Source organism: Mus pahari, chromosome 5, assembly GCF_900095145.1.
Source record: "Mus pahari chromosome 5, PAHARI_EIJ_v1.1, whole genome shotgun sequence".
NCBI classification, from domain to species: Eukaryota; Metazoa; Chordata; class Mammalia; order Rodentia; family Muridae; genus Mus; species Mus pahari.
Genome location: NC_034594.1, coordinates 25,227,485 through 25,242,239, shown reverse-complemented (window position 1 = coordinate 25,242,239; position 14,755 = coordinate 25,227,485).

Sequence of the window (14,755 nt, the reverse complement as noted above, 5' to 3'; positions counted from 1 at the left end):
ATTAGGTTCACTGGTGAGCCTTCCAATTCTGGATTGTAGTTCATTTCAAATATAGTCAAGTTGACAACCNGGAATAGCCACTACAAGTGCCATTTAGATTATAGAAGTGATATCCAAATAAGGAAGTAATAAATTTTAATCATACATATTATCATCCAAGTAAATAGTACAGATCTAATAAGTGTCAGATTAATGTTCTCCAGGCATAGGTATGTTTTTATAACACAAATAAAACAAGCATATCACAAGCTATCATAGCTGTGATGAGAAAATAAATAAGCATTCAGATTTCAAGAGCAAAGTCAGAACGTTAACTCAGTAAAGTAAACTCATGTAAAGCTTATTGCTACCAAGTCTGACCCCCTGGATTTGATTCCCAGAACCCACATATTATAATGAAGGAGTTTATTTTTGAAATATGCCCTGAAACTTTCACATTTAGGCCATAGCACATCCATGTTGAACACATATACATACATACACACACAAAAACAGACACACACACACACACACACACACACACCACCACCACCACCACCACCAACAACAACAACAACAACAACTATTATGTAAATTTAAAAAATAAAGCAGAAGTATTTAAAAATACAGGAGTGAATATGAATTTTCCATGTTAGATAATTCAACCTGAATCACATTAGGATTCAACGAACAATTTGAAAATTAAAATAGTTCTCTTATGTTGAGAGTTTTATGTTGTTTTGTTGCAATTTTGGAAAGAATTGTTGGATAGACAGAATTATTATTTTCTTCAAGTAACAGATAACTAAATTCATTCTTCAGCAGGCCAACATTGTTCAGCTTAAATTATATAAATTGTAAAAACAGATTTGAATTCTTATTATTATGCAGGAAGACAATTAGCACTTTTTCTTTCAAATGGGCTTCTATCCTTTTATCTTCCTCCTCAAATATTAGACTGCATGCTATTAAGGTCAATTGAAGTCTATTTTGTGTCCCTGGCAGGGAGCCCTGACTTCAAACTCACACAAGTAGACAGAGAACTTTTTCATTATTGACTGTAAGAGAATTTGAAAAATATTTTACATAATTTACAACTATATTATAAAGACAATAACCTTTTTGTGAATATTCACAGAAACAAAATAATACTTTGTAGCTAAGAATATTGAGAATGTAAGTTTTAAAGGTCACCTTGAGAATCATGTGATATCCCACATGATTCAGTCCAGTGAATTTGTGTCAGTCATCCAAAGAATGTATTTTTCAAGAATGTATTAGGATTTTCAGGAAGTCACTAAAACTTACTTTTTATGAGGAGTTATTTTATTCCTTTTAGGAATTATAAAAACATATAAGAGTAAAATTTAAGAAAAACAAAGTACAATTTTAGCTGGTGATCTTTACCACAAAGAACTTTGAAAGTAACATTTACAGAGAGCTACCCATATTACATATACTGTATAAAAATTTTCATGTCTGATCACCTTTAATTTAATCCAAATTGCAAATTTCTTTGTGTTTTTTTAATGTGGGCTCCTATCTTTGAATAAATGGATTGTCTACTTCCTTCAAGTTAGTGGTAAATTAATATTCATTGCACCCAGATATCATTTCTGTCTGTAGAAACCAGACTACCAATCATGCTGCCTCTGTATGCTATGTCTCTGCACTGAGATTTCTGTGTAGCACGACAGAAGTTTTCAGTGGACTTAAGCTTGCTATGTTCAAAATGCAGTGTACAAAACAATTCAGAAATTTACAATTGGTTATGTTTTTCCTTCAGTGTAAATTTGAAGCAACATAGTTATATGGCTTTATTCTCAAATATGGCATATACAAATGATGAGGTGGAGAAGCTTAATACAGAACCACTTTTTTTTTTTTTTTTTTACCATGGTCTGCCAAGCTAAGATTATCTTTTGTAAATTAGCCAACAGCATTTAAATTTTAGAATTGTATCTTAAGTTTCCAGAGTTTTAAAAATAAAATGTCAGAACACAGTCCAAAAATGGAGTGGTGCAAGGAGAATTCTAAGTGCTTGTAAGAACACAACTCTTGGGAACTTAGTTTATTCAAAAACATGGAATTGTTCTTGGAATTTGCTTTTGTACCCCTCTATAAACTATACTGGATAGTTTAGTTAGTAGACTTAAGGTTTCTCATTCCAACTGGACATTATTATTTGTTTATTCATCTCTATGGAAAAACAGGTTTTTGTTTCATGCAACTTATTCACCATGTGGACATTGTCCTTTACACTTTACTCATGTGACTCTTTTTAACCCCCACGGTAAAAATTGTGGGATATTATGAATAAAATTGGCTATTGTGTGAGACTTTTTAGTTTGACCCATTTACTGGCCTCATTCTTTCAGGTCCCACCACCTTTAGAGTGATAAGCAAGTGGCACCACAAATCAGTCATGCGACTTCAACTACTTGAAAAGAGATCAGAAACCCTCACAGATGGAGGTGAGTGAGAATAATGGGGCAGAACCCCGGAAAGGCTTTGCCTTGCACCAAGCTTTTGTATCATTTTTGTGGGAAGACAAGCATTAAAATTACAACCAGTAAACTGCCTGCAAGTAGTTTATGATTATTATCCCAGGTTCCCAGAATAGGGAACTTTAGGTGAAGAAGTAAGGGAAAGAGCCCCCCCCCCAAATAATGAAAAGGCATATAAACAAAGGACCAATCCCATTCAATTTTGGATTACATGGGCATTAATTAATTTGAACTATAATCAAAATACTTCAGCAAGATATGGAGGATGTTAATCATGAGGAAAAAATGAATGAATAAAAACTGGATATCAAACCTTAAAATTGGCAAAAGATGGAATGAAAGAAAGAAAGAAAGAAAGAAAGAAAGAAAGAAAGAAAGAAAGAAAGAAAGAAAGAAAGAAAAGAAACAGGAAATTTTGTCCACATAGGCAAAGGATAAGTAAAAACAATGCTACTGATAACTAGGCTTGTGATTGATTTCTCAGCACTCTTATTCAAGCCTCCTTTAGATACATATTCTCTATTGCCAGAAAATGACCCTGAAGCCTGGGACAAGCAATTCAATAGCCAATTTAATATTAAATGCTCTCCATTTCCTAATAAGGATATAGGAGAATCAAAGAAAATGCTAAGTTTACAAGCTAGGAAAAATAGAGCATGATAAGCGAACAGAATTTGTTCCCCAATTCTTTCTTGTCCATGAATTGTGCTTGGTATTTTCAGTGCAATCTCAGCAAAATCAAAGTATTTTTCAGAGCTTGAACCTGAATGTAATAAAAGATTTTTGAAAAGCTTGGATTTCCTATAGACTTGCTGCTCCATGTTATGAATGTAAGGATATATTGTAATTTTATGAATATCATTATAGTTGGAGCAATGATGAAGAGGGACAAAGGGCAAGGAATATGAGACAAAGACAGGAGATAGAGGTGTGGGAGAAGGTAGAGAAAACAGGGAAGAGAGGGCAGGGATATTTGTCCTAGAATGGAACGAAGGCATAGCCTATTGAAAACTGGCAGTTTATAAATATACAAGAGGAAACTCTGCATTAGAGATGATTAATTTTGATTGGAAAGGTTAATTATGTAAGTCAAGAAAGTTTTTGATTGTTGAACTTCAATACTTAGAGAACTGGACCTTGGTAATCAGCCTTAGGAAGAAAGAGTAGTCAAATAAGGGAATAGACCTTGGTGGATAACTTTAGCAATGCAACCTAAAGGTTTTTATCAAGGCAAAGGGAACTGGGGAGAAGGGCATGTTTATCATGTTCAAGCTGTCTTAAGTCCCTTCACATATGATTTTCAAATAATTGCTAAAACGGTTCTTAGCCCTTCCTAACTTCTTCAGTGGCAAATGTGGCATGCATTTGAACCCCATGAAATAATTCAACTAGGACTACAAGATCATCCTGGAAATATCACATATGAAAGGCTGGTAAGTTGGTATCAATGAATCATTAGCTATCCCTATTATGGTTGGATGAAAATTGGTACAGGCTTTGATTTTTGGGTCTAGCTATATTAACAACTGTGCAAGGTCTTTCTGAGCTGTATGCTGATTTTATAGGGAAATTCAAAGATGCAAATGATATTTAAGTAAAAGGGGAACAAGTTCAAGAGTTACTATTAGTGCTGGACAGATAGTTCAGCGGTTAAGGGCACTGACTGCTCTTCCAGAAGTCCTGAGTTCAATTACCAGCAACCACATGGTGACTCACAACCATCTGTAACAGGATCCAATGCTCTCTTCTGAAGACAGTTCAGTGACTCATATAAATAAAAATAAATAGATCTTCTTTTTAAAAACGTTATTAAAGCAGCTTGCTTTTGATAATGCTAATAAAAATTGCCAAGTAATAATCAGAACTCAGAGATAGATAAGAAATATTATGGACTTTTTGAGGTAATGTATAAATGTGAAGATCTACAAACATAGAGCAAAATTAGCTGCTTTAGAAGCCTATGAAATTCAAATATAAATGTCAGGAAAATGTTTCAATTGCAGTTTACATAGACACTTAAAGACATGATGTAAATTGCCCTTATAAGGAATGAGTACTTAGAATCAAGGAACCCCATCTTATCCCTTAAATGAAAGGAAGGAAGGTGTAGGGCTAATGACAAACTAAATTTAATGAGGATGGCAAGAAATTGTCTGGTAACAATAAAAATACCAGTCAACAAGAGAAAAATGGATTAAGGGGCCCACCTCAGTCACCACAAAATTGTAGTGTTTAAATCAAAACCAATAATATTTGTATCAACTTTAGATTATATCAAAATATATTTTTCTCATAAGTTGCTACTCAAGAAGTGCTGTTATTGGTGTAACTCCATGCCCTAAAGATATACCCATTTCTCCTCTTCACTGTCCTTTTAAGTTACACACAGACTATTGGGAACCTATACTGTCTGGAACAGCTGAACTTTTATTGGGTCACAGTAGTTTAACAATGAGGATAATCATAGTTCATATAGGAGTCATTGATGAAAACTATATGTGGGAAACTATAGTCATGATCACAGTTCCCACTGATTTTTAATTTAAAGTGGGAGAAAAAATGCACAGTTATTATTATAGCCACATATAACCACTTAATAGAAAAATGTACTTCAATAAAGAAGGATTTGGTAGTAAAGAAAAAGCCATAGCTTCAAGTGTTGTTGTTGGTGTCCATTTTAACTTCATAAACCACACAAACACTTACCTCAGTAAGACAGGGGTAATTTATTGAGTGTTTACACCAGGAATGATAGATCAGGACCGTAGGACAGACTTGGGAGCTGGCCGAGACCTCAAGCCAGGACCCTACAGATCTTTTAAGCCTTGAAATCCCCAAACATCTGTGCCCAGTTATTTCACAAATCAAGTTAAGTAGGTAAAGAATTTCCTTTGAACCATGTCTTTTTTCTACATTTATCCTGCTTCCATTGGTCAGGGTATTCAACTGTGTCAGAAGACTTATCTTGTCTAACATTCATGTATTAACCCAAGATGTTATTTACCCACAGTCCACATATATGCCTTTTTTTTTTTTTTTTTTTTTTGCCAAGTAGGATGTCAGTTCCCAGGGAGTTCTTGAGACTTAAACTTTATTCAACCATTACTCAAAATGGAAATCTTATTCTAAATAGTCATTTATATTAATGCAGGTGTCTATCATGTGTTGGGTTCCATCCAAGGGAAAGCTTATAAAAGCAAAGAACATAACAGAATCTGTAATCAACTAGAGCATGAGAAAGTTTTTAGTAAGAGGACATGAGAAAGCTTCCTTATACCATTAATAACAGCACAGAATGGCAGGCTAAACAGTTACCTAGGCCTTACTATTTTCTCTAACCTAGGCCTTACTATTTTCTCTAGTCCTTACGTTTTCATTGAAGGAGCAAGATATACCATCATTGGATTTTAAAATGAAAAACTTGTAGAGGATTGATTGATTCTACATCTGATGTCTCTATTAAAATTATAGAAGAATGGCTACCCTGGTGGCATAGTCATAAATTCAAACTTGATTGGGAAGTATGAGGTCTAAGAAGATTTTTAAAGGGCTAAAAAATTACAGTGCATAGGTCCAGAATGCACAAAGACAGTCCTAAGGCCTATGTTACTTGTGTTTGTGTTAATGTCTAGAGAAGAGACACTTTACAGCAAACTAATCTATATTAGCCAATGTCTATATTTCTATCTCTAATGCTACCTAATCTTCACACGCTCAATGGCTTATGTGAAAGATGGGATATCAAAAATCAAAAAGAACTAGGAAAAGAGGTGCAAAGGATTATTAAACTTATATTCCCAAAGGACAAAATCACAAAGTCATAAAAATATATAGTTGCCATTCAAAAAATATGTCAAAGGCCTATTTTTAAAAACAAACAAACAAACAAAAGACAAAAACAAAAACAAACAACAGACAAAACAAAAAGAAAAAAACAGGGAAAGAAAAAGAAAAACAAAGAAATTCAGGGTTTTTCATGAGTAGGAGGATTAGAGCATAAAATCTTCTTTTTCTCTCTAGAATCTTCCTATTTTTGCAATTAAAAAGAAGTCTGGTAAATGGTGATAACTGATTGACTTACAGAATGTTAATGACACCATGTGACCAAAGGCAGCTTCACAGTCCAGTTTTCCAACACCCACATGTATTTCTAAAGATTGACATTTAATAGATTGCTTTTGTACTACACATATTTATCCTGATGGTAAGGTACACTTTGTCTTTTCTGTTCCCTCACTCAATCATAAAGAACCTCAGGTGTGACATCTATGAACTGTAATAGCACAAAGCATGACAAGATCCCCTACTATATGTCAATACTAGTTAGGAAAGGTTTTAGACCCTCTGAGGCAGTTCTTCCCAGGGGCTTGTATTATTCACTATATAAATGATATTCTGTTAGCCACCTCCAAAGATGAGCTACCATCCAGAAATGATATGTGTTAGGATATGCTACATAAAAGGGGCTTATTATTGGACCTGAAAAGGATCAAAGATCAAACATTGTGCAATACTTGGGACAGTTAGTTACTAAAACATATGTTAAACATAAAAACATTTCCATTATATGAAACATTTAAAAGTCTTTATCCTGGGTCACAACTCCTGCAGAAGCCTTCTGCATTTTTGGAGGGGATGCTGGTACTCAGAACCCCAGGTAATAATTAAGACCCCTGTCTGCCAACACTCTTTAGGGTGCACCCAGTTTTCCCAAACTTCATATCCTCCCCTTGGCTATATTTCCTGGCCCTCAACTCTCCAGAAATGCCCTACTCTATCATGGGTTACACTGGTATGTGGAACCCCATAGCCAAGACCAGTATCCAGAATCACCAAAGCTCTCTGCTCTACCGGAGGCAATGCCAATACAAAGAATTAGAACTCAGAGACAACACTGGCACCCAAAATCCCAGAGGTCAAGCAGGCTGCCAAACTCCAGCAAAGCCACCCTAATGGACCTTAAGTCTGACTAAAAATCAGAACCAAGGACCACATAGGTCAGAGGACCAGAGATGATACAGAAAACAAAAGGGGAAATCTGTTCAACAGAAACAAACTCAGAAATCAGCATCTAAACCTATAGTTACCCCCAAGCACAAGTGCCTAAAGGCTAGTGTAAAAACACAAAACTCAGGACAGGATGGCATCCTAGAGCCCAGCATTCCTACAACAGGAGGCTTGGATATTTCAACATGGCTTAAATATAAGAAAATGACCTTAAAACTAATTCTATGATGGTGATAGTGTTCCTTAAAGAGGAAATGAATAAATTAGTTAAAGAAATTCAGAAAAACACAAACAATTGAATGAAATTAATAAATCCTTAAAGAAATCCAGAAATATACAAATTAACAACAGGAGAAAATGAAAAAGTCCATTAAAGAAAACCAAACAGTAAAACATGTGAAGGAAATAATTAAAACTATTCTATACCTGAAAATGTAAAGAGAAATTAACAAAACACTAAATGAGGGACTCCTGGAGATGAAAAAAAAAATCTAGGTAAGCTAACAGGAACTACAGATGTAAGCATCACTAATAAAATATAAGAGATAGAAGAGAGACTCTCAGACAGAAAATATGTTGGAAGGATTGATATATTAGTCAAAAAGAAATTAAATCAAAAAATTCTTGACACAAAAACATTCAAGAAATCTGGGGCAGTATGAAAATGCCAATCATAAGAATAATAATTGACGCCGGGGTTGGTGGCACACACCTTTAATCCCAGCACTCCTGAGGCAGAGGCAGGCAGATTTCTGAGATCGAGGCCAGCCTGGTCTACAAAGTGAGTTCCAGAACAGCCAGGGCTATACAGAGAAACCCTGTTTCAAAAAATCATTATCATCATCATCATCATCATCATCATCATCATAAGAATTGAAGAAGAATCTCAGCTCAAAGACCAAGAAAATATTTTTAACAAAAATCACAGAAGAAAATTTCCCTAACCTTAATAAGGACACACTTATAAACGTATAAGAAACTTACAGAACATCAGATAGATTGGATAAGAACAGAAATTCCTACCACCACCACCGAACAATCAAAACACTAGTCTGATCCATCTGGGGCACATGGCCAGCAGAGGTGAGTTGTGCTATCTTCTCTGACTTCCATTGTCTTGTCTACAACCTAGCTCCAATCCCAAGGAACCTTTGGGGTTACTAAGAACATCCAGTTTAGACCCCTCCCAGCCAACCCCTTTGCTTGCCAGGTCCACCTAGGGCCCAGTCAGCAGAGATGAGCAGTGTACTGTTCCTTGAGATCCATTGACAGGCTCTCCCTGCCTCCCTGAGGAGTCCAGGTGGCATCAAGAACATCCAGCCATCACCAGGAACAACAAGATTGCTAAAGGACATCATAAGAATACAATCAGTAAGAGCCATGGTAATATAGCTATACTGGAATCCAACTATCCTGTTCCAGCAAGCCCTTGATACCCTAACATAGTCAAAGCACAAAAGATAACCTTAAATCCAACCTTATAAAGATGACTGAGGGACCCAGGGACTCAGGGGAGAATGCCATTTTCTCTTAGGTGACTTTCTAAGGCAGAAATACTAAGGAAATCACAGACCCCAGGAGAGCAGCTGGGATAGGATCCTATGAGCCTACATCTGCAGCCAGGAGGTGGAGCTGATCCATAGTCCTCTGTGCACCTTCAGTGCCAGGGAGGAGCTTGCCTCCAGGCAGTGCTCTGACCCAGGGACTCAGAGGAGATTTCCATTTTCTCTCCAGTGACTCTCTAAGGCAGGACCACTGAGGAGCACACAGAAGCAGCAGAGCAGCTGGGACAGGCTCCTTCCAGCCTCCATCTGCACTCAGGAGATGGGGCTGTTCACTAGTCTTATGTGCAATGGTATTGCCAGGAAAGAGCTAGTCTCACAGGAGTGCTGATAGAGGTTTATAGACTCACAGGAGGAACAAGCTCCATCCAGAGACAGCAACAACATATAACACCAGAGATTACCAGATGGCAAAAGGCAAAAGCAAGAATCTTACCAACAGAAGCCAAGACTACTTGGCATCATCAGAACCCAGTACTCCCACCACAGTGAGTCCTGGATGCCCCAACACACTGGAAGAGTGAAATTTTGATTTAAAATCATAGTTCATGATGCTGGTACAGGATTTTAAGAAGAACACAAATAACTCCCTTAAAGAAATACATGAGAACACAGCTAAACAGGTAAAAGCCCTTAAAGAGGAAAAAATCCCTTAAAGAATTACAGGAAAACACAACCAAACAGATGAAGGAATTGAACAAAACCATACAGGATCAAAAATTGGAAATAGAAGCAATAAAGAAATCACAAAAAGAGAAAACCCTGGAGATAGAAACCTGGAGAGAGATCAGGAGTCATAAACACAAGCATCACCAAGAGAATATAAGAGATAGAAGAGAGAATCTCAGGGGCAGAAGATGCCATAGAAAACATTGACACAACAATCAAAGAAAATGCAAAATGCAAAAACTCCTAACCCAAAGCATCCAGGAAATCTAGGACACAATTAGGAGACCAAACCTAAGGATAATAAGTATAGATGATAAGGAAGGGGTTTGGGGATTTAGCTCAGTGATCAAGACCCTGGGTTCGGTCCTCAGCTCTAGAGAGAGAGAGAGAAAGAGAGAGAGAGAGAGAGAGAGAGAGAGAGAGAGAGAGAGAGAGAGAGAGAGAGAGAGAGAGAGAGAGAGAGAGAGAGAGCAGACAGACACAGACACAGACACAGAGACAGAGACAGAGACAGAGACAGAGACAGAGAAGGATTTCCAACTTAAATGGCCAGTAAATAACTTCAACAAAATTATAGAAGAAAATTTTCCTAACCTAAAGAAAGAGATGCCCATGAACATACAAGAAGCCCACAGAACTCCAAATAGTTTGGACCAGAAAAGAAATTCCTCCCACCATATAAAAGTCAAAACACCAAATGCAAAAAAACAGAGTATAAAAGCAGTAAGGGAAAAAGGTCAAGTAACATATAGTGGCAGACCTATCAAAACTACACAAACTTCTCACCAGAGACTATTAAAGCCAGAAGATCCTGGACAGATGTCATGCAGACCCTAAGAGAACACAAATGCCAGCCCAGGATACTATGCCCAGCAAAATTCTCAATTATCATAGACAGAAAAATCAAGGTATTCCATGACAAAACCAAATTTACACAATATCCTTCAAAGAATAATAAAGGAAAAAGTTCAACACAAGGTGGGAAACCGCCCTGGAAAAAGCAAGAAAGTAATCTTTCAATAAACCTAAAAGAAGAGAGCCACACGAACAGAATCCCAGCACTAACAACAAAAATAACAGGAACCAACAATTACTTTTTCTTAATATATCTTAATATCAATGTCTAAACTCCTCAATAAAAAGACATAGGATAATAGACTTGATATGTAAAAAAGGACACAACATTTTGCTGCATATAGGAAATACACCCCAGTGTCAAAGAGAGATACTGCCTCAGAGTAAAGGAAGCGCTGGAAAACAATTTTCCAAGCAAAGGGTCCCAAGAAACATGCTGGAGTAGCCATTCTAATATCAAATAAAATAGATTTTTCTACCTAAAGTTATCAAAAAAAGCAAGAAGGGACATTTCATACTCACCAAAGCAAAAATCTACCAAGATGAATTCTCAATTATGAACATATGTGCTCCAAATGCAAGGGCATCTACATTCATAAATGAAACTTTACTAGAGCTTAAAGCACACAATGCTCTGTACACAATAATAGTGGGAGACTTCAAAACCCCACTCTCATCAATGGACAGATCATGGAAACAGAAATTAAACAGAGACACAATGAAACTAACAATAGTTATGAACCAAATGGATTCAACACATAGCTAAAAACATTTTATCCTAAAACAAAAGGATATACCTTCTTCTCAGCACCTCATGGTACATTCTCCAAAACTGACCATACAATCTGTCCCAAAATAGGCCTCAACAGATACAAAAATATTGAAGTAATCCCCATGCATCCTATCAGATCACCATGGGCTAAGACTGATCATCAATAACAACATAAATAATAGAAAGCCCACATACATGCAGAAGCTGAGCAACATTCTTCTCAATGATAACTTGGTCACGGAAGAAATAAGGAGATAAAAGAGTTTTCAGAGTTTAATGAAAATGAAGACACAAAATATCCAAACTTACAGGACACAATGAAAGCAGTCCTGAGAGGAAAACTCATAGCTCTGAGTGCCTCCACAAAGAAACTGGAGAGAGCATACACTAGCAGCTTGACAGCTCACCTAAAAGCTCTAGAACAATAAGAAGCAAATTCACCCAAAAGGAATAAATGGCAGCAAATAATCAAACTCAGGGCTAAAATCAACCAAGTAGAAGCAAAAAACAAAACAAAACAAAACAAAACAAAACAAACAAACAAAAAACCAAAGAATCAACCAAACCAGGAGATGATTCTTTGAAAAAATTTACAAGATACATAAACCCTTAGCCAAACTAACTAGAAGGCACAGGAAAAGTATCCTCATTAACAAAATCAGGGAGACATAACAACAGAATCTGAGGAAATCCAAAAAATCATCAGATCCTACTAGAAAAGCATGTACTCAACAGAACTGGAAAACAAAGATGAAATGGATAATTTTCTAGAGAGGTACCAGGTACCGAAGCTAAATCAGGATCAGATTAAAAGTCTAAACAGTCCCATATCCTCTAAAGAAATAGAAACAGTCATTAATAGTCTCCCAACAAAAAAAAAATTCCAGGACCAGATGGGTTTATTGCAGCATACTATCAGACTTGCAAAGAAAACCTAATACCAATTCTCCTCAAACTATTCCACAAAATAGAAACAAAAGGTATTCTACCCAATTCCTTCTATGAAGCCACAATTACTCTGATAACTAAAGCACATAAAGACCCAACAAAGAAAAAGAACTTCAGACCAACTTCCCTTATGATTATCAATGCAAAAATAATCAATAAAATTCTCACAAATGGAAATCAAGAACACATCAAAACAACATCCATCATGATCAGGTAGGCTTCATCCCACGGATGTAAAGATAGTTCAACATATGGAAATCCATCCACATAATACACTATATAAACAAACTTTAATAAACCACATGATCATCTCATTAGATGCTGAAAAAGTATTTGACAAAATCCAACACCCATTCATGATAAAAGTCTGGGAAACATCAGGGATTCAAGGCCCATACCTAAGCATAGTAAAAACCAATATACAGCAAACCAGAAGTCAATGTCAAACTAAGTGGAGAGGAACTTGAAGCAATCCCTCTAAAATCAGGGACTAGACAAGTTTGCCCACTCTCTCTCTACCTATTCAATACAGTACCTGAAGTCCCAGCAAGCAATTAGACAACAAAAGGAGATCAAAGGGCTACAAATTGAAAAGGAAGAAGTAAAAATATTACTATTTTTAGATGATATGATATAATACTTAAATGACCCCAAAAATTCCACCAGAGAACTCCTAAACCTGATAAACAACTTCAGCGAAGTAGCTGGGTATAATATTAACTCAAAAAAAAAAAAAAATTAGTCACTTTTCTCTACAAAAAGGATAAATGGTCTGAGAAAGAAATTAGGGAAAAAACACCATTCACAATAGTCACAAAAAATATAAAATACCTTGGTGTGACTCTAACTAAATAAATGAAAGATCTGTATATAAGAACTTCCAGTCTCTAAGAAAGAATTTGAAGAAGATCTCAGAAGATGGAAATATCTCCCATGCTCATGGATTGGCAAGATTAATGTAGTAAATATGGCCATCTTGCAGAAAGCAATCTATAGATTCAATGATATCCCCATCAAAATTCAAACCCAATTTTTCACAGATTTAGAAAAGGCAATTTGCAAATTTACCTGGAAAAGCAAACAAACAAAACAACCCCTAGGACTGCAAAAACTATTCTTAACAATAAAAGAACTTCTGGGGGAATCACCATCCCTAACCTCAAGCTGTACTACAGAGCGATTGTGATAAAAACTGCATGCTACCAGTCCAGTTACAGACAGGTAGATCAATAGAATAGAATTGAAGACCCAAGCCGGGTGGTGGTGGTGCATGCCTTTAATCCCAGCACTTGGGAGGCAGAGGCTGGCGGATTTCTGAGTTTGAGGCCAGTCTGGTGTACAAAGTGAGTTCCAGGACAGCCAGGGTTAGACAGAGAAACCCTGTCTCAGAAAAAAAAAAAAAAGAATTGAATACCCAGAAATGAATCCACATACCTATACCTATGGTCACTTGATCTTTGACAAAGGAGCTAAAAACAACCAGTGGAAAAAGCATTTTCAACAAATGGTGTTGTCTCAACTGGAAGTTAGCACGCAGAAGAATGCCAATAGATCCATTCTTATCTCCTTGTACAAAGCTCAAGTCCATGTGGATCAAAGACCTCCACATAAAAACAGAGATGCTGAAACTTACAGAGGAGAAAGTGGGGAAGAGCCTTGAACATATGGGCACAAGAGAAAAAATTCCTGAACAGAATACCAATGGCTTGTGCTTTAAGAAAAAGAATTGACAAATGCGACCCCATAAAATTACAAAGTTTCTGTAAGGTAAAGGATACAATAAGACACAAAGACAACCAACAGATTGGGAAAAGATATTTACCAATCCTAAATCTGGTAGAGGGCTAATATCCAATATATACAATGAACTCAAGAAGTTAGAGTGAACAGAAACACATAACCCTATTAAAGAATGAGGTATAGGGCTACCAAAGAATTCTCAACTGAGGAATACTGAATGGCAGAGAAGGACATAAAAAAATGTTAAACATCCTTAGTCATCAGGGAAATATAAATCAAATCAACCCTAAAATTCCACCTCACACCATTCAGAATGACTAAGATCAAGAACTCAGGTGACAGTAGATGGTGGCAATGATGTAGAGAAAGAGGCACACTCCTACATCGCTGGTGGGATTGCTAGCTGGAATAACAACTCTGGAAATCAGTTTAGTAGTTCCTCAGAAATTTGGACATAATACTATCAGAGCATCTAGCAATACCTATATTGGGCATATACCCAAAAGATGCTCCAACATGTAATAAGTAAACATGCTCCACTATTTTTATTGCAGCCTTATTTATATTAGCTGCAAGCTGGAAAAAGCTCAGATGTCCCTCAACAGAGGAACAGATACAGGAAATGTGGTACATTTACACAATGGAGTACTATGCAGCTATTAAAATCAATGAATTTATAAAATTCTTAGCAAGTAGATGGATCTGGAGGATATCAT